This window comes from Myotis nattereri (genome assembly GCF_964212035.1).
Source record: "Myotis nattereri genome assembly, chromosome: 8".
NCBI classification, from domain to species: Eukaryota; Metazoa; Chordata; class Mammalia; order Chiroptera; family Vespertilionidae; genus Myotis; species Myotis nattereri.
This window is the reverse complement of record NC_138083.1, coordinates 51,098,985-51,121,191: the sequence shown is the minus strand read 5'-3', so window position 1 is coordinate 51,121,191 and position 22,207 is coordinate 51,098,985. Positions and strand designations below refer to the sequence as shown.

Sequence of the window (22,207 nt, the reverse complement as noted above, 5' to 3'; positions counted from 1 at the left end):
TTCTACTTAAAATCAAACCTATAATGTTCTCTCTTTTCATTTTATAAATTCTGAAAGGAAAATAAGTGTTCCTTAAGCCTACATCAGAAAGAGTGCAGTGTGATTCAGGGGTCTGGATGGACATCAGCAACATTTTATTAAATGGACTTCCATTATGCTGAAATGTGTAATTTCAGAGACAATCTGTAATAAGGAAACTAACTACACATTAAATCCCAATAAACTCGAAAAGGCAATTGTAGTATTGTAAAATGTATCCATCAAAACGATCACTGGAGAATTTGAATAAAAATTCATTTGTTCTGAAAACTATAATTTTTAAAGCAAATGGATCTTAGTATAAAGCAGTCTAATCTCTTCATAGAAATGCAAATCCCTAAGTGTTGGGATGAAAGGAAAACTGAGACCCAGGGCAGCCAAACGTTCATTTACAAGGCCTGGCAGTCATTATCTGTAATTACGTAATTGTGAATTTTATGTCAATTCTCCTTTTAACCTGCTAATGTTAAAAAGGCTCTGTGATGTTGACTGGCTCACTTTATGATGAGTTATCATTTAGTACAAGAAAAAGCTGGTAATCACATTTTTAAACTTCAAGAACATCAGGCTAAAGCAACTTGAGATTTGATGAACCGAAGGTATTTCTTTTAATAGAAAAATAGATCAAATTACATGAAGCACATTATTTATATATAATTGCATTATTTTTTCAGTTAATACATATTATTTTACCTAGGTTATAACAGACAATAGATGAAATTAGAATATATGTAAACTTTGTTGCAGATTCTGTTCTATGTTATATCAGAATGGGGCTTGGATGCTCAGTTCAAGCACTAAAATTTTAAAAATAATATAAAATTAATGATGACTTTCACTATGATAGTATAATTTATGTTAAATAAGTCAGATATTACCTGTACCATGTATATTTACCTTAAACATTAGGAGTATTTTCATAAGATCACTAGGAGATTGTGGCTTTAATTATGTTTTGCTAATATTATATCATTTACAGAAATCATGGCTATTTTATATGTGGCACTCAAATTATTTTGATGTATTCCAAAGAGGTCCAGAGATTCAGATGATTTTATTCATGCTAGAGTTGTAAATGGAATTATGCATTTCCTTAACTGGTCATTTTGAGTGTAACCAGGGCCTAAAGATAGCTGTGTATGGTATGGTGGCTTTTACCAGTTATACTTTAACCCTGGAATCGGTGGTCCTGGGAATAATGTCAAGGATTTAAAATTGTGGTTTCACAAAGAAGGGAGGCTCAATTCACATAGTCTATCAACATAAGCAACGCAGCCTACCTTTCTGGCTCTCCTGGAGACGCCCATGAAGGGCGCAGCTCAGCCACCTCCCTAGGTTGAGAGCAGCCACGTGGATCCCAGGGTATTGTTCTTCACTCCTTGTTACTTTAGAGGTGCTTCATTTCATCTAGAGAAGGAAATTTCATTACCAGGAACAACTGAATCAGGAGGGAACATGACGAATGGGTTCGTGAAATTAAGGATGCATTAAGGACTGGCCTAGGCTTGATTTTCACTCTCATATACGGAAGCAGACACTGGGCCTATGAGACAAGAGGGGGACTGTCAGGAGGAGGTTTGTAAAACCTCCATGGCAGTGGAAGTTGATGGTCTACAGGCCCAGGCCATTGCCTCATGGCACAATAATCCGCAGTGCATTCCATAAAGAGGCACTATTGAGGAAGCCAATTAGTTAATGAAACAGGGAGGGGCCAGGGATGGATGATAATTGAGACAGCATTTAGGGAATAGGGAGTCAGGCAGGTTCGGTTTAATCTGGCTTAATTTTCTCTTGGTGGTAGGTAGGCTTGAAGTAGGGATTGGGGAAACTGACAGGGAAGATCCTAAAGTCAACTTCATGAATTTATAAGGCATGGATGACATCACTGGGGCACCTGAGTGGCCCCACACACTGGAGGGGAGGGGCTGTGTGTTGGTCACCTGGAGACCTGACACCAGCCTGGCTGTGAGGCTTGGAACCAGTTCTGGCTTCCTGTCCTGCCTCTTTTGTTTCTTGCTTGCTATAAAATTTGCACCTAATCCTTAACATTCTATGCCTCAGTGTTTTTATTTTTAAAGTCAGGGTAATATCAACCACTTCATAGGATTAGTTTGAAGACAAATTGTCAACCAATATGTATTGATGAATTTATTCACTTCCTATAAGATCTCAACCATTGTAGTTATTCATTTCATTAATTTGATCACATGTTCTTTAAAAGCAAAGGAGTTTTGGTAGAGATTATTAAGAGAGCAAGTGTCCCCTGATATGCAAAACTAATTATCTATATGATGTCACTCTTTCTTAAGTTTATTTAATTGGGTCTAGGCCTCCCGTGGGGGTTATAGTTATTTCTGATGGCAGTCATAAAATATGTCAAAGCAGAAATAGCTGTGGGAATGCCAGGTGGTTTTATTAATTTTATTAATTTACTAGAGTCTCAATCTGGACCCTCCTAGCCTTATAGTCTCATGATGTCAGCACACTGAGAATACTCCCACCACAGGGATGAATCACATTAACCAAGCTAATGACACTGACGATATGCTTATACATATATTCACATATACACATACACATCCGTGTACACACCTATAAACATTAAGAATTCTCAGAGTCACAGGGCTCAGTTTTCCTTATGAGCAAACACACATTATAATCAGAAGGTTGATGGTGCATGTGGAATCCAATTGAGGCGTAGATGACACGCTTATTTAGTAGCATCCAGCCACAATGCTTGATTCGTCTCCATAACGTGTGTCATTTTTGTCAATGGTGCTTTGTGTCTCACTCTGCATGGGTTGGTTCCCCTGTCCAGTCTTCAGTGTTTATCTTGCCTATCCAGGACACTAATTTGTATCAGCCATCATCGCAAAAGTTGTTTCTGATTCTTAATATCTTAATAAAGTCAAAGAAAGTCTCTTTGACTTTCCTCTCTACTCAACTTAAAAAACACACAATATCCTTCCATCTCTGGCTCCTGGATTGCTTCCATGGGAAGTAGCCAACTGGGTGTGGAGGGTAGGAGGGCAGAGCCAGCGAGGATGCCATGGAAACACTCTTCCAGGGGCTCTTCCTGTATCTCCTGACTCATTCCAATGATTCCCCATTTATTTCAGGAATTGTGGTGATTTTTGGATAGAGTCATTACCGGGGTCCACAGTGCAGTGATGAATCATCTAGGATTACTGAAGGATAGTGAGATTGCGCGATGGTCAGAAGTCAGCTGGTAGATCCTGGGGTGTGCAGAACTAAAGGACTGGGGTGAGCTTTAAGGAAGGGTCCAGAGGCCCAGAGCCTTGGCAGGAGGCTCCAGGGTGAACGTGTAGGAAAAAGCTTTCTTCTTCCTGTGTAGACAGAGTTGTGTTGAGATGTCTCCTCAACAGTACACTCTCCCACTCCTGAAAACAGACATGAATTCAGGATTACTGAAAATGTTAGAAGTTACATCCTGGAAAATTTGATAACCCACTGGTAACTAAATAAGAAAACATGTAAAAGTGCTCACAGTAATAGAATACAGTTGTTTTCTCATCTTTTTGTTGAAAGTATTGCAGATGTCCCTCCCCTCCCACCCCTTTTACCCACAGCCACCCCTTCCACACCTTCCTCACACCATTGTTTGTGTCCATGGGCTATGCATATATGCATATAAGTTCCCGCTTAATCACTCTCCACCCCCGCCCCCCCTTCCTTCTGAGATTCATCAGTCTTTACCATACTTCTATGTCTCTGGATCTATTTTGTTCATCAGTTTATTTTGTTCATTAGATTCCACATATGAGTGAATCATGTAATACTTATCTTTGACTGACTTATTTCACTTAGCATAATACTCTCCAGATCCCTCCATGCTGTCTCAAAGAGTAAGAGATCCTTCTTTTTTACTGCTGCATAGTATTCCATGGTGTAAATGTACCACAGCTTTTTCATCCACTAATCTACTGATGGGCACTTGGGTTGTTTCCAGAATTTAGCTGTTGTAAATTGCATTGCTATGAACATAGGGGTGCATATATCCTTTCTGATTGGTGTTTCTGGTTTCTTAGGTTATATTCCTAGAAGTGGGATCATTGGGTCAAATGGAAGTTCCATTGTTAATTTTTTGAGGATACCCCATACTGTTTTCCACAGTGGCTGTACCAGTCTGCATTCTTACCAGCAGTGTACAAGGTTTCCCTCTTCTCCACATCCTTGCCAGCACTTGTCATTTGTTGATTTGTTGATGGTAGCCATTCTGACAGATGTGAGGTGGTACCTCATTGTCATTTGAATTTGCATCTCTCTGATGATTAGTGAATGACCTTGAACATTTTTGCACATGTCTCTTAGCCATCTGTATGTCTACTTAGGAGAAGTGTCTATTTAGGTCCTTTGCCCTTTTTTATTGGATTGTTTGTCTTCCTGTTGTTAACTTGTTTGAAGGGACTAAGATAGAGGTAGATTGAAAATTTATCTGCATGATCAATAATGCTTTAATTTTTGAAAAAAAGAGACCATAAATTTGGTATTACTTGTGTAAATAAAATTATTTAGGATAAAAAATAATATAGTAGATAATTTTATTTTTTAATATAGATTTTTTTTAAATATATTTTTATTGATTTTTTACAGAGAGGAAGGGAGAGAGACAGAGAGTCAGAAACATCGATGAGAGAGAAACATTGACCAGCCGCCTCCCGCACATCTCCCACTGAGGATGTGCCCGCAACCCAGGCACACGCCCCTGACCGGAACCGAACCCGGGACCCCCCAGTCCGCAGGCCGACGCTCCATCCACTGAGCCAAACCGGTTCTGGCAATATAGATTTTTATTAATTTCAGAGAGGAAGGGAGAGGGAGAGAGAGATAAAAATATCAACGATGAGAGATAATCATTGATCAGCTGCCTCCTGCATACCCCCTACTGGGGATTGAGCCAATAGGGCAAGTGGGCAAGTGCCCTGACTGGGAATTGAACCCTGACCTCCTAGTTCTTAGGTTGATGCTCAACCACTGAGCCACGCTTGTCAGTGTATGTAATTTTAAGTGAATTTTTAGATGGTGAATACCATTTCTCCATAGTCCACAGTTCTTTTTTTTTTTTTTTTTTACCCAAAGAACAACTTTGAGTTTCCCCTCTAGCCAGCTGCTTCCAAACCTCATTTTTTTTCCAATAGAAAATATAAACTACTGAGAAAACATGAAGCAGTAGCTTCCTCCCCACCCTCAGTCCAGTGGCTATTACCAGGGACTCTGTTCAATATTAAAGAAAAACATCTGGGATGCTGTCCACTCAGGGGGAGAGGAACCCTTTCAATCACTTTAGAAACACATATCATTTGTTCAACTTGTTTTCTACTCCCTAATAGAGAGATTTTTTTTTTTCTTTTTTTTTGCCATGTACAGATATAGCATTGATGTTTATGGAGTCTTCCTTTTTGGATGATATGTCTTCTGAACTAGTTTTAGGAAACACAGTTATAACACCCTTATTGGAGAAACTTAATCTAAGGATTATGCCTCAAAGCACCCAATAGGTGAGGTTGAGTTAGGTCTTGGCATGGAAATGAGTGGGTTGTTAAATTAGTTTAATTTCTGATGCTACTTTGTACTTAAATAGCACCTTTCATCTGAGGAGCTCAAAGTGTTTTAGGAACATTTTGCCCAGTTCCTAGCCTCCTCACAAACTCCGACTGACAGACTTCAAAGCAATGGAGAGAGAACACTGCCGTGCAATGTTTTAAACTGAGAGTTTAAAAAAGATTTCTATGCATATGAAATAAAATCTATTATTTAGGTAAAATAGTGTCATGGATTTGATGCAACTGTAATTATTCAATGCAATACTTTTCCTTTTGACCTAAAATGTAAATGCATGTGTGTTAACCATGCTGAAAGTTCCTAAAAGTTCTTGTCTAGATAATCAGAGTTTTGATATATGCTCTCGTAAATAAGAAAGAATATGCATACGTCTGTATTTCAACAAATGAAGTTTCATTTGGATTTTGCTCTAAAGATGAAAGAATAAAAGGTTTGAGAGGCTAAGGTTAAAAAGACTTTATTTGCTTTTCATATAGAAATATAATATTGAAGAAATTTGGATCAGATAGTTTGTTGTCCTTCTATTATATTTACACTACAGACCCAAAATATTTTAATTTCAGCTCCAGCATCGGCTGACAAAAGGAAAATGTATGAGGCAAAGTCACATGTCTTCTTGAGGAAATTTTCCAAGAAATAAAGTTAAAACATTGAGTCATGGAGGGACAAATTTATCAATGTCTAATAGGAACCACGTGAGGGCAGTTTCATCGATCCCTTACTCTCATTCCGCCAGCCCTTGACTTGGCTGATCTAATGTATCCAATAGAGAGTTCAGGAAGAAAAAAGAGGGAGCAAGGGGGAGAGAGAGAAGAGGAGAGAGAGAGAGAGAGAGAGAGAGAGAGAGAGAGAGAGAGAGAGAGAGAGAGAGAGAAAGAGAATGCTGTTGGTCTAGGTGGGTGTTCAGGAGAGATGAGATGCTGAGAGTGGGAGAGAAAATTTCCAGGATTAGCTCCCATCTGTGCAGAGAATATTGAAAGCAGTAGCAAAGGGGAAGGAAGATTTTTAAGAAGTTCCCTGCACAGAAAGAATGCCTTCCTCATCCGTGTCCTGCAGAGGTGGAGACATGTTTTGATGTGTTTCTATTTATTTAGTGGTTAATTGCTGGACTGCACGTTTTTTAATATGGTGTATCTGGGGCTAGATCACAGAGAGTCTCGGGTGTATTTCCACTGTAGGTGCATATCTTCTTTAGAGCGGAAAGAGACCTTGGAGTTCATCTCCTTCAACCTGTTCACTTTAAAGATAAAAAAATCACAGGTCTAGAGAAGACGAGTAGCCTGGATTCGTGAACGCTGTGTAGAAGTTAAGCTACTCCCTGTGCATCAGTTATGTAACCACTGTGCTGATTTGCCTTCTAGAAAGGGTAGAAATCACGACTTTAATTACATCACATATTGCAAGTACTGTTGGTATAGTTACATCAAGAAGTTTAATTAAGGGATAATACTATATCACCTACATTTTACCATTCACTGGTGTATGAATTTAAAATGTCACCTATTCCATATTGTCTGAAATGTCTCTCAATTCACATAGACCAATCTCCCCTCTCTCCACCTCTAATGTAAAATTCTGCCTTTGCAGTCCCTCTGAGCCTTCATGAACTGTGACTCATTTCCTGTACTTCTCAAATTTCTGCTGTTACTGACATGGTCAGTTGTGCATCATGGTCGCATGACTTGAAACCATGCTAAACACTTAAAGGGAAACAATCATTTCTTCCTCCTAGACCCCTCACAATTTCACACAACTCTCTGACTCTTTTCTGTGATGTTAGTTGCTTCCAGTCACCAACACCATCCCTCTCTCTGGCTCTGCTGTACAGTTGTGTGCATTAAGGACTCTCAGTGGAAGGGGAGAGAAGGGCTGATCCCACTCTCATTCAGAAACCTTGGAACAAATCATATTTGTATCTACAGCCGGAACTGAGTCCTGTTTACTAAATTGCATGGTGTCTTATGAACTAGCCCAGGTCATGCTTCAGTCAATCATAGCATCACCTCTGCACCCAATTACACAGTAGTCCCCATATCAAAGGACCAGAATCCACTCTTCACATAAATTGTTCAAAAGAGAAATAATGCCTATGCTCTACCTTCATTTTTCATTCACTTTTTTATTTCTGTCATTATTCGTTGTCTTGGTAAATCTTTTAGAAAACTCTGAGGTTTAACTTATTGTATATTCAAGAAGTATGCTTTTCAAACTATGCTTTTTGAACTGTAAATATCCTATATATTTTGCCTAAGAAAATATTATCTGGCCTTTTCATTTTTTAGAACATTTTTCTTTCATAGAAATTTACAGATAGCTTGAGGCTTATTATTATTTTATTTATGTGCAAAATAAATCAAGGAATTATTAGGAAAACTACCCACATGGTTATTTCCTTGACTGAAAATGTTTTCCTGTTTTAGAATTTGTATGCCATTATAGCTATGTAACTATTCTTATAAGAATGCACAGAATAACTTAATTTCCACAAGGGTGTATTTGCTGCTTACATTTATTCAACAAATGTTTATTGATATACTAGGCTAACACTGCAGAAATACAGTATGTAAAAGACCCCACCTTCCCTACAATGACTTCATAGACTATAAGAAGAGAGAAACTAGGTATAGTAGACACCAACAACAAAAATATGTCTATGACCTGGAATTTGAATATTTTAGGTTACATGGCAATGGGAAATTAAGACAGTAGTTGGGTTAAGGATGCCAAACAGCTGACTTTAGCATAGGGAGATCAATTTGGATTATCTGGGAGGGCCCAATGTAACCACAAAAGTCCTTCAGTGTGCAAAGGAGGGACAGAAAGTCAGAGTCAGAGTATGTGATCTAAGAAAGATTCCAATGACTATTTCTAGCTCTGAAGGTGGAGGAAGAGTCCAAAAGCCAAGGAATGTGGGGAGCCGGTAGACACTTGAAAAGGCAAGGAATAGGTTTTCATCTAGAGCCTACAGAGGGGAACACAGCCTTACCAACATATTGATTTTAACCCAGTGGGACCCATTTTAGATATCTGACATCAGAACTATAAGATTAAAAAAAAACCAGCATTGTTTAAATCCACTAAGTTCATAGTAATTTGTTACAGCAGCAATAGGAGACAAATACAGATTTTGGTACCTGGAAGTGGAATTTTCCATCTGAATTTCAAAATTTCTTGGGACCTGTAGGTTTATTTTTTCTTTTACTTTCTCTTTTTTTTTTGTACAGAAATATCTGTAAATGTTAGTATTCTATGCCTTCCCATCATCTTGTTTTGGGAACAGCTAAGATATTTCTTGAATTAGCTTCATAGGTAGAGAGAACTTGGCCTTCAGAATGTATTATACCCAATGCCTCATCAGTACCTGATTTAGATACTGTAGACATTGAGATATGGGACTGGTGAGCTGATGGCATTTGGACTTTGAGTTGATGCTGAAATAGGTTGAGGCTTTTGGGAACCTGGAATGGAGTGACTGTATTTTGCTTGTTGGAGGGACTTGAATCTCTATGGGCCCCAGGTTGAACTGTGGTGGGAAGAAAAGTGATCCATGCAGATGTCTCCATCTGAAAGTCTGGAACCTGTGCATATGTTGTGTTATATGGCAAAGGAAAAGGAAGACTGTGGGTTGAATTAAGATTGCTGATCAGCTGACCCTAAGCTACAGAGTTTATTCTGGATGATCAAGGTGTGCTCAATGGTATTACGAGGCTCTTTTAATGTGAAAGATGCAGACAGAAGAGTCAGTGTCAGAATGGTGCACCAAGAGAAAGACTCAAATGGTCACTGTTGCCTTTGAAGATGGAAGGGACCCAGGAGTCAAGGAATGTGGACAGCCTCTAAGTTAGAAAAACCAAGAGATGGATTCTCACCTAGAGCCTCCAAAAAAGAAATAAAATCCTAACAAACCTTGATTTTAACTCAGACCCAAATGCAGGATACCCAGTACACTTAGCTGGACTTTCCTAAACGTAAATTAATACTCTATCTCTATCATATCTCTCTCTCTCTCTCTCTCTCTCTCTCTCTCTCTCTCTCTCTCTCTCCCTCATATACTAGAGGTGTGGTGCATGAAATTTGTGCACTCAGGGGGGTCCCTCAGCCCAGCTTATGCCCTCTCACAGTCTGGGAGCCCTCAGGGGATGTCTGAATGACAGCTTAGGCCCACTCCCCACGGGCCTAAGCCAGCAGTTGGACATCCTTAGTGCTGCTGAGGAGGGGCAAGAGGCTCCAACCACCGTCGCTGCACTTGCCAGCTGTGAACCTGGCTTCTGGCTGAGTGGCGCTCCCCCTGTGGGAGCACACTGACCACCAGGGGACAACTCCTGTGTTGAGTGTCTGCCCGCTGGTGGTCAGTGCATGTCGTAGTGACCAGTTGTTCCACCGTTCGATCTATTTGCATATTAGCCTTTTATTATATAGGATGTGTGTGTGTGTGTGTGTGTGTGTGTGTGTGTGTAAAATTTGGTTTTATTTGAACATTATCTTTATGCATAAATATGTCCACAACCACAACAAAATAACAACATGCTATTCTTTCCAAAGATGTGCATGGGGTGGTGGTATTTTTGTTTGTGGCAACAATAGCTATTTGTAGAACCTGGCATTTTTTAAGCCTCTCCCTCTTCATGGCATATTTGCCTGATGCCTTTGTTTCCAAAGAGCTCTGCTGTGGGTTCTTGCTTGCTCAGTTGGCTAGCTTCCCACCATTCCATAGCTATGCTGACTTGCTTGAAATTCTGCTTCAGTACATCCTTATGGCATTTTCCCTCTCCGAATACTTTCAGACACTTCACTTTGACTAGACAACCACGAGAATCACTGAGTGATTATAATGTAACAGGACTCTCCACAATCAGCAGGGCAGTTACCCACAAAAGACTTAAACTTGACTTGTTTCAGCAGGAGAATATATTAGTCATAAATATGTCACTTCTATTTTGTTCCCTATCGATCATAGCCCGAATCAGAAGACTTCTAATCCCTGGAAACTTTTCTTCTGAAATTTTCACTTCAAAGCCCCAAGGAGTTTCGCTGAGTGATTCAGAGAGAAATCAATGCTACCTTAAAACATCCCCAGACTCTATTATGCTTGCTGGTGCCCTCGGAAAGGAAAGTGTATTTCCTTTAGGAGATCTGGTGGCAGACAGAGGAGAATTTGTAGAATGGTCAGTGCTGTGCTGATGAACTAGCAAAGGGTTGTCATGGCAATGATAAGTGAAGTCTGAAATAGAGGGTTTCCAAGGACTTGAAATGAATCATACTGGTAGAGAGACCTGCTGGTGTAGATAATTAGTTAACTGGTAACATTACGTCTAGCTTTTTTGCACATGTATATTACTTTCTCTTAATAATCATTTTTGTTGAATTTATTGGCGTGACATTGGTTAATAAAATTACATAGGCTTCAGGGGTACAATTCTATAGTACATCATCTGTATATTGTATTATGTGTTCACTACCCCAAATCAAGTCTCCTTCCAGCCCCATTTATCCCCCCTTTTCCTCCTACTACCTCATTTTGAAATAATATTTGTATCCAATTCCAAAGAAAGATCATTTAAAATATATACAACCATACTTACTTTTCTTTTAACTACTTTTCCTTTTATATACTAGTAATTTCCATTTTTGTCCATTCTGTTCATTATCCTCTTGGATTCTTGCTGTTTTCTGCCTGCCACCCTTCCCTTCCTAGCTCCTTTCACTCACTGAAGCAAGGGTTGTGTATCTCATTCCTTGATTACTCTCAGGCTGTGTGCCTCTACTACCTGCCACTCACTACTTCTCCAGGCTGCTGAATCTCCAGGCTCTACATTGCACCTGTTGACTCTGACAGCCTCTGTTTTTGTTTCTTACATTCTTCCATTTTCCAGAAAAAAAATCCAGATAGTTTTTTCATCTGAACTATTTGTGAGCCCTTAATCTAGGAGACATGTAGCAATTATATGAAAAACAGGGTATTTAGTGTCCTGCATAAAATGTCCAAAGTTGACATTTAGTTCATTGTGCTGATCTTTTCACTATCTAGCTTGAATAGGATACAATTTTTTTCTCCTAACAACAATTTATATGTTCTGTTCTAGATTATAAAGCAGTCCACAATTAAGCTCAACTTTCTGTTAACCTAAGCTAAGGTAAAATTATTCTAAGAATGTGATTCTGTGTGGCCTTCTCATTATCTGTGGCTGAAATATTCTTTTATGCCTATGACGTACCCATGTTCTAGAAAAGTTTTTCAGTGGTTTCAAATTATGTTAAGTGTAACCTGTATTTCTTCATCAGAAAAAAAAAAATCACTAACCATTTGAGGCCATAATTTATAATGCACATTTGATTAAAAGAGTGTAATTTAGGCCTTTCCTTTAAAATATACTGGCAGACACTCAGTTCCCTTCAGGGAATATTGGCAATCAATATGCCTGATCATTGCTTTGGTCTATTTGGATAGGTCTTCAGTTTTTTGTTTTTGTCTCTGCATAAACCTATTTTTTTCATACTTTTATAGTTTCATGTAAGGTGTGTGTGTGTGTGTGTGTGTGTGTGTGTGTGTGTGTGTGAAAATGCATAGTTTCATGAAACATGATGAAGCATTGGCCATAGTGCCAGATTGTCTAAATACAAATTCTGACTTTGAAACATTCTTATTGTATGACTTTTGGCAACAGATATTTACTTACTCTCTTCGAGTTTTCAGAATCCTCTTGCGATCAGCACTTCACAAATATCAATATGAATTTTTCTACATGAAGATACAGTCAAAATACTGGTATTACTTCACACATGAGATTATATTCCCTGATATCAGTCTAAATCTTTGATTCATTATTTCATAGGTTTACTCAATACCCATAAATGATTTTTGACCTGCAATTATTTCAGATTCTACCTTGCATGCTGAAATATGAAAATAATTGAGATGCAGAATCTGTTCTGGCAGAGCTTCCTGTATATTTGATTCCTGCTTTCTACAATCTCATAATAAGATAGTCATCTCATTAAAAACAATGAATTATTGAGTTCTTATTACATGCCAGACATTGTTCAGAGCACTTAGCAAGCATTATCTAATTTGATGTTACAGCTCACCCATGAGCTATATCATTGCCAATCTTATTTTGGGTTTTCAAAAAATAGACAAACTGTTTAAATGCTGTGCTCAACATCATCTCCGTAGCAAAGCTGAGATTTGAACACAGGAAGTATATATATTTAGCATTATGCTACACTGTCAACAAGTCATTACCTATTTTATTGAGGGCTTTATTCTGCCCTTTGTGATTTTATTGTTGAGCTTTGAGATATTTTCAGTAATCCTAGAATTTAATGCTATAACATTTTATGTCATCATTAAGCCAAAAAAAATTCCTCTGGATTTTTAAGATCTTAATTACAATATTTTACTTTCATCATTAGCATCATCACCATCATCTTAGTCATCAATATTAGTAATCAATAATAATGATGATAATATCATTGCTTATAACTTACATCTTATGAATCAACTTTAAACCTATAAAATAATATTCATATTTAAAGTACATAATATGCATTTGCCATAGAAAATGATTAATTCATATAATCTGTATGTTATCAACCAGTTAAAAAAATGAATGACAATTTCAAATGCTCAAGTAATAGTGGGCCCTCAGCATCTTCATTTTGAATATATCCACCTATAGATATTACTTTATGTTTCTGTGGACTTTTTAAAAATTAATTTCAGAAATAATTTCAAACTTAGAGCAAATTTGCAAGTGCAATAAAAATACCTTCCTTCCCACCTTGGAAAGTTTGCTATATATGTTTTAATCATTTCACTAAGCAGAAAAAATAGCATCAATCGAGCTTTACCTTCTCCTTAAATTTTAAAAGAGCTCAAGGTCTTTTCTCTTAACCACATGTTCTTGACCTTGAATGTCAAAGTGCTTTGGCCCCTCGTTTTAGCTGGTGTTACAGGTGAGAGGGCCATGAGACAGCGTGAAATGAACACAGCGTTAGAGCAGCCAGCTGAAGCTAAGCCTTTAGGTTTGGGAAGCATGGAAGCCCCTTTGCTGAAAGAACACAGATTTGGGAAGTAAAGTGAGCCTATCTTTTAGCTGTATTTTTAGGACACTGTCCAGCTATTAATTAAAACAAAACCTTTTACCATTCTGAGTTCTAGACTTCTGGTTTGCCAAGTGCTTGCTGTATTAACTGTTCAGTCCAGTTTTGCAAGGATGAAGGAAGATAATGTGTGTAACCTGTTTTCTTAGGATCCTTTGCAGCATCTTTTTTTCAGTTTGGGCCCATGTATAGACTGATCTCAGAAACCATTGCATCCCACCACACCAACACACAAATATAGCAGCAACATCATTGATACAAATGTAGATTTGCTGAAGGATTCTCCAGGAGCTGGATTAGGTAATTATTTCAAAAAGCAAACTTCCAAGATGTTTTTTTTTAAATATTTTCTATCCCTCCAGATATTGTGTTCCTCTCCATTACCTCAAACTCTTCTAAGCCCTTCTGTAAACAAACCCAGCTTTAGCCCTCACCTCCCACACCCTCCACTCCATCCCCTGGATGACCAGCTAGAAGAGCTGTCACCAAAATACAAGCTTGCCGATAGTTACATATCAAACAGCAGTGGTCCCCCAAATTTATGTTGTGAGGAAGGGGCTCCATCCTTCGGAAAATAGTTGATACAGAACCTGGAACTATGTGGCTAGTGGGCATTCCAGGAGAGGTAGCCAACAGCCTGATACCCACCTGTTTGGGTACTCACCATGCATCTGCTCTACCTGGTGCCCACAGAGCTTGTCAGTACTATGTTTGTGATTCTATCTAGTGTCAGTCATTCAACTTTGAATTCCCAAAGCAAACACTGACCTCACTAGGAAGATTACCTTCCTTAATTTAAATTAGCCACAATCTTCTATCTATATTATTGGTTTAATGCCAGAGTAGAATTTTTAAGAAACTTTCTTTTTTCTTCCTCCCTCCCCCCTTTACTTCTGAATTTGCTGTTGGAACAAACTCAAACTTCTTTTGGGGTTATATAATGCATATTTGTGGAAAATTTCTCTAGGTTACTATCAGACTTTCTGATATCTTTCTTAATTTTTCTCAATAATCCTACTCCTAATGCTCAGATTATTGGAAGGCTGATTCTTGAAATGTGAAATGTTTGACTGACACTCAAAGATTTGTTTCTTGGGGTGTTTGTGTATCTTTAATTAGCACGCTGATCATATGTGTGATGGTTTCTGAGTTTTGGTCCAATAACTGCCTACATGTAGCAATTGAATATTGCTATACCAAGAATGCATACATGAAAATAAGAGGCAAACTAGTGTAGGCAGACATGGAGGGAGCTATATGTATTGCCTACTAATATCTTCCATGCTTGCACCTTCCCACTCCCATCCACCATGTTTCTCTCCCTCCTCCATCTTCAGCACTCACCTTAGAGTCCTTTCATGCAGATGTTTATTCTGAGCCAGTGTCTTGGCTGGAGAATGATCCTATAATCCAATCTCTACTGAGGAGGAATTTTAGCTGATGAGGAATGTTGTTCCCCTCAGCTAAGGCAATCTGCATTTTTAATGATGAATCTTAAGAACTGAAAAGCCTGCTCATCTTAAAAGAATAAGATATCGAGGTTAAACTTCTAGGCAATGGGATAAATGATGGAGAGATAGAGACTTCTGAATACAAGAACTTTGCAAAATCCTTCACTCATAGGCTCCATGCCTTCATTAACTGGATGCTCATTGTGCACCTGCTATATGTTAGGCACTGGAGCTAACAGAACAGAGACTGTCTATCCTGCAGGAGTAGGAGACAAATAGACACATATAATCACCATGGTGAATTCAAAGAGCTGTGGTTGAATGAAAAACAATAATACTTTTCTTAATTGTGCTGGAATGTTGGAGTCTCAGAAAAATTAGCCTTTTCCCCTTTTCTATTTCTTTGATGTGAATATCTTTGCAGTTCCATTCTCTCTGTATACCTTAGGGAGAATCTATCCTTTTTTATGACAAGAAATAAAAGTAGGCATTTTAAAGACATTTGAGGTGTTCTGCTGCAATGAAAGTTATCTCACCTTCAAGGCACTTACAGAACAGTGTGGTGCGATGGGCCCTGAATTAAGAACTGGCCATGTGACCTTGGGCAAGTCCTTCACCCATTTAGGCCTCCACTTGGACTAAGCAGAGCTTGATGTCACCCAAGGCTAAAATTGTAGAATCACTCACTATTCCATTAAAACAAAAAAATCTATAAAAACATGGATCACTTGATTTTTCAACACAAAATTGAATTGTTTTCCCTGTTGCCTGGTTTTATAGGAGTGATTTGAACTTTGGAGCATGTCTTAGTTTGTTTGGGCTACTATAACAAAATAACATAGGCTAAGTGGCTTACTGACAACAGGAATCTATGTCTCACAGTTCTGGAGGAGGGGTGGCCCAAGGTCAAGGCACTGGAAGGCTCAGTGTCAGGTGAGGGTCATCTTCCTGGATCACAGATGATGTCTCCTCCCTCTGACTTCACATAGTGGGAGAGGAAGGCAGCGCCCTGGGGCTTCTTTTATAAGGACACTAGTCTCTTTTATGAGGGCTCTGCCTTCATGATCTAATCACCTCCTAAATACTGCACCTCCAAATACCAGTACCTAGGGGATTAGGTTGTCAACTTACGAATTTGGGGAGACACATGCACTCAGTCTAGAGCAGAGCAAAGTGCTTTATACACGTTGATGTGACTAATACCTGAAGCAGCTAATAACTACACCTACTCTTTCTCTAAATTCTACATGGCTGCTTCTTATTCAAATTGGGGGAGGACAGATTCAGAATCTTAACCTTTGTACACTCAGCAGACCTTTCCCTTAATTTTCAGTTCTTTACATAGCTCTGCAATAAAAATGATCATTTCTTGTATTTACTTTCTTTTGACATATTATAATAATGGAAGTTTAAATTTGTTAAAGGTCATGTGGTCATCAGTGCTTTGTGGAACTGTAGAAAAATAACAATAAGCAACATCAATTTAGGTCCTTCATGCACTATTGCCTTTAACCTCTACAACATCCCTAAAATCTTAAGCATTTCTATGAATATAATAGGATGTAATTTTGCCTACCAACTGGAAATCTAGTAGAATAAGCTACAATTGAGACAAATAGGTAAAAGTAATCCTAAAGTATAAAGACAGCAGTTAGGTATAGTCATATTGAACTTCAGGGATTAAGCTTGTACTTCAAATTTCACCGTCAGCTTCCCAACAGCCTTTATTAAATAAAAACTGAAAATTCACAAAGTCTTCAGGTAGGAGCATTTTTCTCCTGGCTAGGGATTCTCCAGAAAACCAGTCTTGAAAAAATGTGGGTTTCTGCTGACAGTGGAGCCAGACCATCTCCTACCCAGAAGCCCCGGAGCAGTGCAACCAGACGATTCTTGGCTCATCTATGCCCTGGGGTTCAGAAGCATAAGCAAGCAAGAGGAATGCTGAATGCTTCTTACTTAAAGAATTTCGTGGCCTAGAGTCTAGATGGGGTGGCCTGTGAGGGCAGTGGAGTATGTGGGAAGAGCCCGGCAAGCCTGCACTCCTATATTTTGGGGCAGCAAGAATGAATATGTTTTCTGTGGGTCTAGTGATCACTGCACAGCCAGGTGGACTACCAAGGAGCTAAAACCTAGTGGTCCCAGGAATTGTCTCAAGATGTCAGTCAAAGAGAATGGGTCAGGGAAGAAGAGTCCGAACTGCTCATAGAACTTTGTGTGAGAACCATTATTTAAATGCCTGCCACTCAGGTGGTGATTCAGCAATAGTCAAGCGGTAAATACAAATATCATCCGCTAAACATACAACAGTTTGTTTCTTTCCCTTTAATCTGTTCTTCAAACAGGTGGTTACAAAAGATGAGACAGATAAGGGGACTAGGAAGAAAGATCGGCTTGTCTCCCTTGTCCCTCCACAGGGTCCCATAGAGACACTGACAGGGATGGAGATGAGGGAGGGAGATGTTTGGTGATGTGAAACTATCAGATTTCAAACAGCAGAAATATCTGACAGTAAGTCTTAATGGTCATAATAAGAAATTGAAACGCTACTGGATCCTCCGAAGCTCTCATCCAAGGACAGAGAAAGGAGATTCTCCATCAGTCAAACCTGCAGTTGGGAGTAAAGTAAGATTATTTCTGTTTGAAACCCATAGAGATAAGCCTAGTGAACCATTTAGGTGTAAAACTGTTTTCTATATTAGAAAGAAAAAATAGGAGCTTAGAAAAGTTAAAAACTTACCTAAGGTCACCCAGTTTGCAAATTACGGCAGAAAAATTTAAATCCTATGCAGTCTGACCCTAAACTCTTGCTCTTACCTCCTCTGCAGTATTTTCTATGAAAATTAAAATGATAAATTTAGTCACAGCTATATTCATAAGGAAGAACAATACTTTGACTCAGTTTTTACTTTGCTGACTACTGCAATGAGCATTTATTAACCACTTGGTGTTTTCTCCTTCATCTTACTCTATCTCCACTGGAAATCTAGTTCTGTATTCAGAGCTACTTACTAGGAATCTCCAAGATGCACTCTAGACATGTTTATGATGCCCGACCTTGAACTCATGGGCTCCATATCCCCAGGTGAACACCACATACTGAAATGTTTCCCAAGCCCAAGTCTTTTCCTATGTTCTATTTGTTATTGATGGATAGCACCATTGTTCACCCAGAAATTCAAGTCCACATCTTATATATGATTTTCTCTTTCTTATTCACTGTGTCTTCATCACTCACTAAATCATCATGAACCAACATCCTTAAAACTTCTCCTATTCTTCTCCTTTTCTCCATTCTTATTCACATTATGCTCCTTCCGATCCTCAATATGTCTCATCCAGTCAAGTGTAATAGCCTGTCTCCTCTCAGGCAGACACCTGTTGCCCATTTATCTAACCCATTGTAGCCGGTTATATGGAACAAAAGTCAAATTGTATGCATTCCCCAAAGAAAGCATTCAGTAGCTCAGTATACCATTAGTTATCATGGCAATTAGGGCCTTACCGATCTGATTCCTGTCTGTGTTTTCAGCCGTCCTCCACCACTCTCCTTTTGACACAAGTCTTCCATTCATATAAAACTATCTGCAATTATAATATTCTGTGTTTTTTCATATGTTTCTCCTGCCTGGAATGTCTTTCTCAACACACACATTGATTTGTGCCTTCATTAATCAAGCAAGTGTTGCACTCTTGCTCTGAGCTTCCACTGTGCTAGGCACTGGGGGTCCAGTGGTAACTCAGACAAATATGAACTTTAGTGTTAAAGACCTTAACTGTCTAGTTCCAGGTCTGAAATAACACATCGTAAATGTTAATGAGTGGCAACAAGTAAGTAGGATAAAGGAGAGGAATATGATGTTATCAAAAGTATATGACAAGTGGACCTGACCTCATTTATGAAATGACTTTCCTGAAAAAGAAGCTTTGAGTTGAGGTTGACAGCTCAACTATGCAAAAAGGAAGGTGAATCATGGGCTGGCCACGAAAAAGGAGCATTCTAGCCAGTGATGAAGCCTGTGCAAGTCTCAGAGGTGAAGAAGCAGCATGACACATTTGAGATCCAGGGATGGCTGAGGATGAGGAAATGAGGGAGCAGAACCAAACCGTGCATGACATTGTATGATGTAAGCAATATTAATTTCAATCTTCACAAAATAGTAAGGTTTTGTTGAAAGGTTAGAAATGTGAGAGGGCCATAATGCTATCTGATATTTATGAAGATCATTCTGGCTCCCTGGTCAATTTGATAAACATTTGTGTACTTATTTATTTACTTCTTATTTTTATTGAGATATGTAACATTGTGTAAGTTTAAGGTGTGCCACATATTAACTTAATATACATATGTTGAGAAGCAATTACTTCGGTAATGTTACCTAACACCTTCATCCTCACATCCTTACTATTTCTGCATTTCTAAATACTGCCCCCTAGGTTATTTCTCTCCTTTTATATGTTCCCTCTTCTTCTCTCCAGGCCAAGAAGAACCTTTTCCTCTAAGTGTTATCCCTGTTTGTGTGTGTGTGACCTGTTGCCCTTTCTCATTGTATCATAATTATCTGTTTACATAACTTTTTCTCCCACTAAACTGTGAGATTCAAAAGGAAGTAACTGTGAGTCATATTTGTGTCCCAAACATGAGCCACAGTGTCAACATAAGGATGCAAATACTTCAAGGATTACCTCCTTCTCACCCATTTATTTCTCAACCTACTGCTGTTTTCACTTGCATGTCTCATTTCCCCTTCAAGTTCAAGAATATCAGTATTTCCTTCCTATGAAATGATGTTTTCCTTCTGTATTTCATTGTTCACTCTCAACCCATACATCCTTCAGAAGTGCCTTCAATTATTTCTTGAATCTCTGCCTTATTTTTTTCTACCTCAGCACTAACTTCAGCCCCTCCTAATGTCTTACCTGAGTTAGTAAACAGATTTTTAACTTGTGTTCTTACTTTAGAATTGCCCCTCCCATAATAGCCAAACATCTACTAGAGTGGGCTTCCTAAAATCCACACCTGATCATGATGCTAGCATAATCAAACTAATCTACTGGTGGCTCTTTGCTTCCAGCATAGAAATCTAAGATCTTTAGCAGGATGTGCTGAGCATTTCGGAATCTCCCTCATTCAGCCTCATTTCTGGATGCTCCAGTGCCCAGCACTTTGATCTCAAGTACCTTGACATGTACTAACAACACCTAATCCACCATTTGTGCCACTGAAAATGCTGTATGCTCCACCAAGAAAGTTCTTCCAGTTAGCAAGTTCCAACTCCTGACTTAAAACTCAGGTGCAGACAACCCTCCTCTGTGAGGCAGTTCTTGAGATTATTCCTACTCCAGCCTTCATGATCTTTCTATTATAATGTTAGTGGTAACTTCACCCCATCCCCACCCAGCATACTGTAGTTTCTTTAGCCCAGAAATTATGCCCAATTTTTTCCTTATCACCATGCCTAGCAATTACCATATGTGGGTCATATTTTTGCCCAAATAATATGCCAGTAAAAATGCAAGATAGTATTTTATTTCTCTAATCAATGAGAAATTTGGAGATGATTTCAGGACCAAACATAAATACATAATGAGTTACAACACAACAGTTTCCTCTAGCTCCAACTTCATGATGATCTGAACAACAGTGTTATGGGTTTGAAACTAAATTATTTTCACTACGTCTATATTAATCCCAAATAAATGAATGTTAGGAATAGTTGATCAGCTTTTTAATATAACATGTAACTTAAAAATGAAGTTGGAGCTTGGGCTCAAATATATTTTTCTGTGTTATATTGTGTAGCATAGACTGTACTTATGTGGACACAGTTAGTATTAAATGCTAAAAATCTGGTATAAAGTTAACAACATATTCAGATCCTTTAGGCTGGTTTTCTGAAGACTTTGCTGCAGCAAAATATACCCTGTAGTTCAGGGAAATGTATCTGACCTCAGAGGGTTTGGTCATAATCCTGCTCCATCCCTGTGTCCACATGTGGCCTTTGGTGACCTTCAGATCTCTCACCTATAAAGTGGGGATGACAGTATCAAACATATTGGGTTACTGTGACAATTTAAAATGTAAGACATAGAAAATTTTGGTACATTGTTTATTGTAACCATTATTCTTCTCTAGATTCAATGTAAATACTTGAGTCTTTAGTGGACATTTTAGCATCAAGCATAGCGAGATCTGTCTCCTGGGCAGAAAAATATTTCTAGTAGGCATTTTCATCATGAACTAAATACAATCTGCAAATTCCCTGTTTTGATTGAACCAATTATTCAATTAAATGATTATTTTTGCCTTATTTTTCCCTCTCTTGATTTTATATATCAAAACTTACTTGGTGGTTTCCATAGCCATCAGAGGGGCAAAATTAGGGGAGGAAAGTGATAAAATAATAAAATTTTTTTCTCTGCAAAAATTGTTACCACCATTTACCATATTTTTGTCAGATTCATTACCACTAATCATCAAAAGTACAGTTCTCCCTGCATTTTACCTTATTGAGAGAAAATGTTCCTCATGTCTTCCCACCTTGGGATTTTGCTTGAAATTCCTATAGCCTTCCCCCTAGATCTGGCAGTAGTTATTAGCATTATACTTCATTTTGTACAGTTTCCTGTGGATGTGCTAAATATTCGTAGGCTTTACTTCCTTGATCTGAGGCTGTATCTTACATAGCATCTACCATGGGTCTTTTAGAATCAATATGATTATAAGTCAGTGGTTCTCAACCTTCCTAATGCCACGACCCTTTAATACAGCTCCTCATATTGTGGTGACCCCCAATTTCATTGTTACAAATTGAACATAATTAAAGCATAGTGATTAATCACAAAAACAATATGTAATTATATGTGTTTTCTGATGGTCTTAGGCGACCCCTGTGAAAGGGTCATTCAACCTCTAAAGGGGTCGCGACCCACAGGTTGAGAACCGCTGTTGATGATCAGAGAAAATAAAGCAGAATCAATATTTTTAAAATCTTTAAATTAGTAACAATTATTTCCATTAAATGATATTCTAA

The 22,207-nt window shown here is 38.4% G+C and overlaps 1 protein-coding gene across 2 annotated transcripts in view; it reads left to right on the top strand.

Moving 5' to 3' along the window:
- NETO1 (neuropilin and tolloid like 1) overlaps window positions 1–22,207 on the top strand; it is an 83,511-nt gene that overhangs the window by 9,936 nt on the left and 51,368 nt on the right. The window lies entirely within an intron of this gene.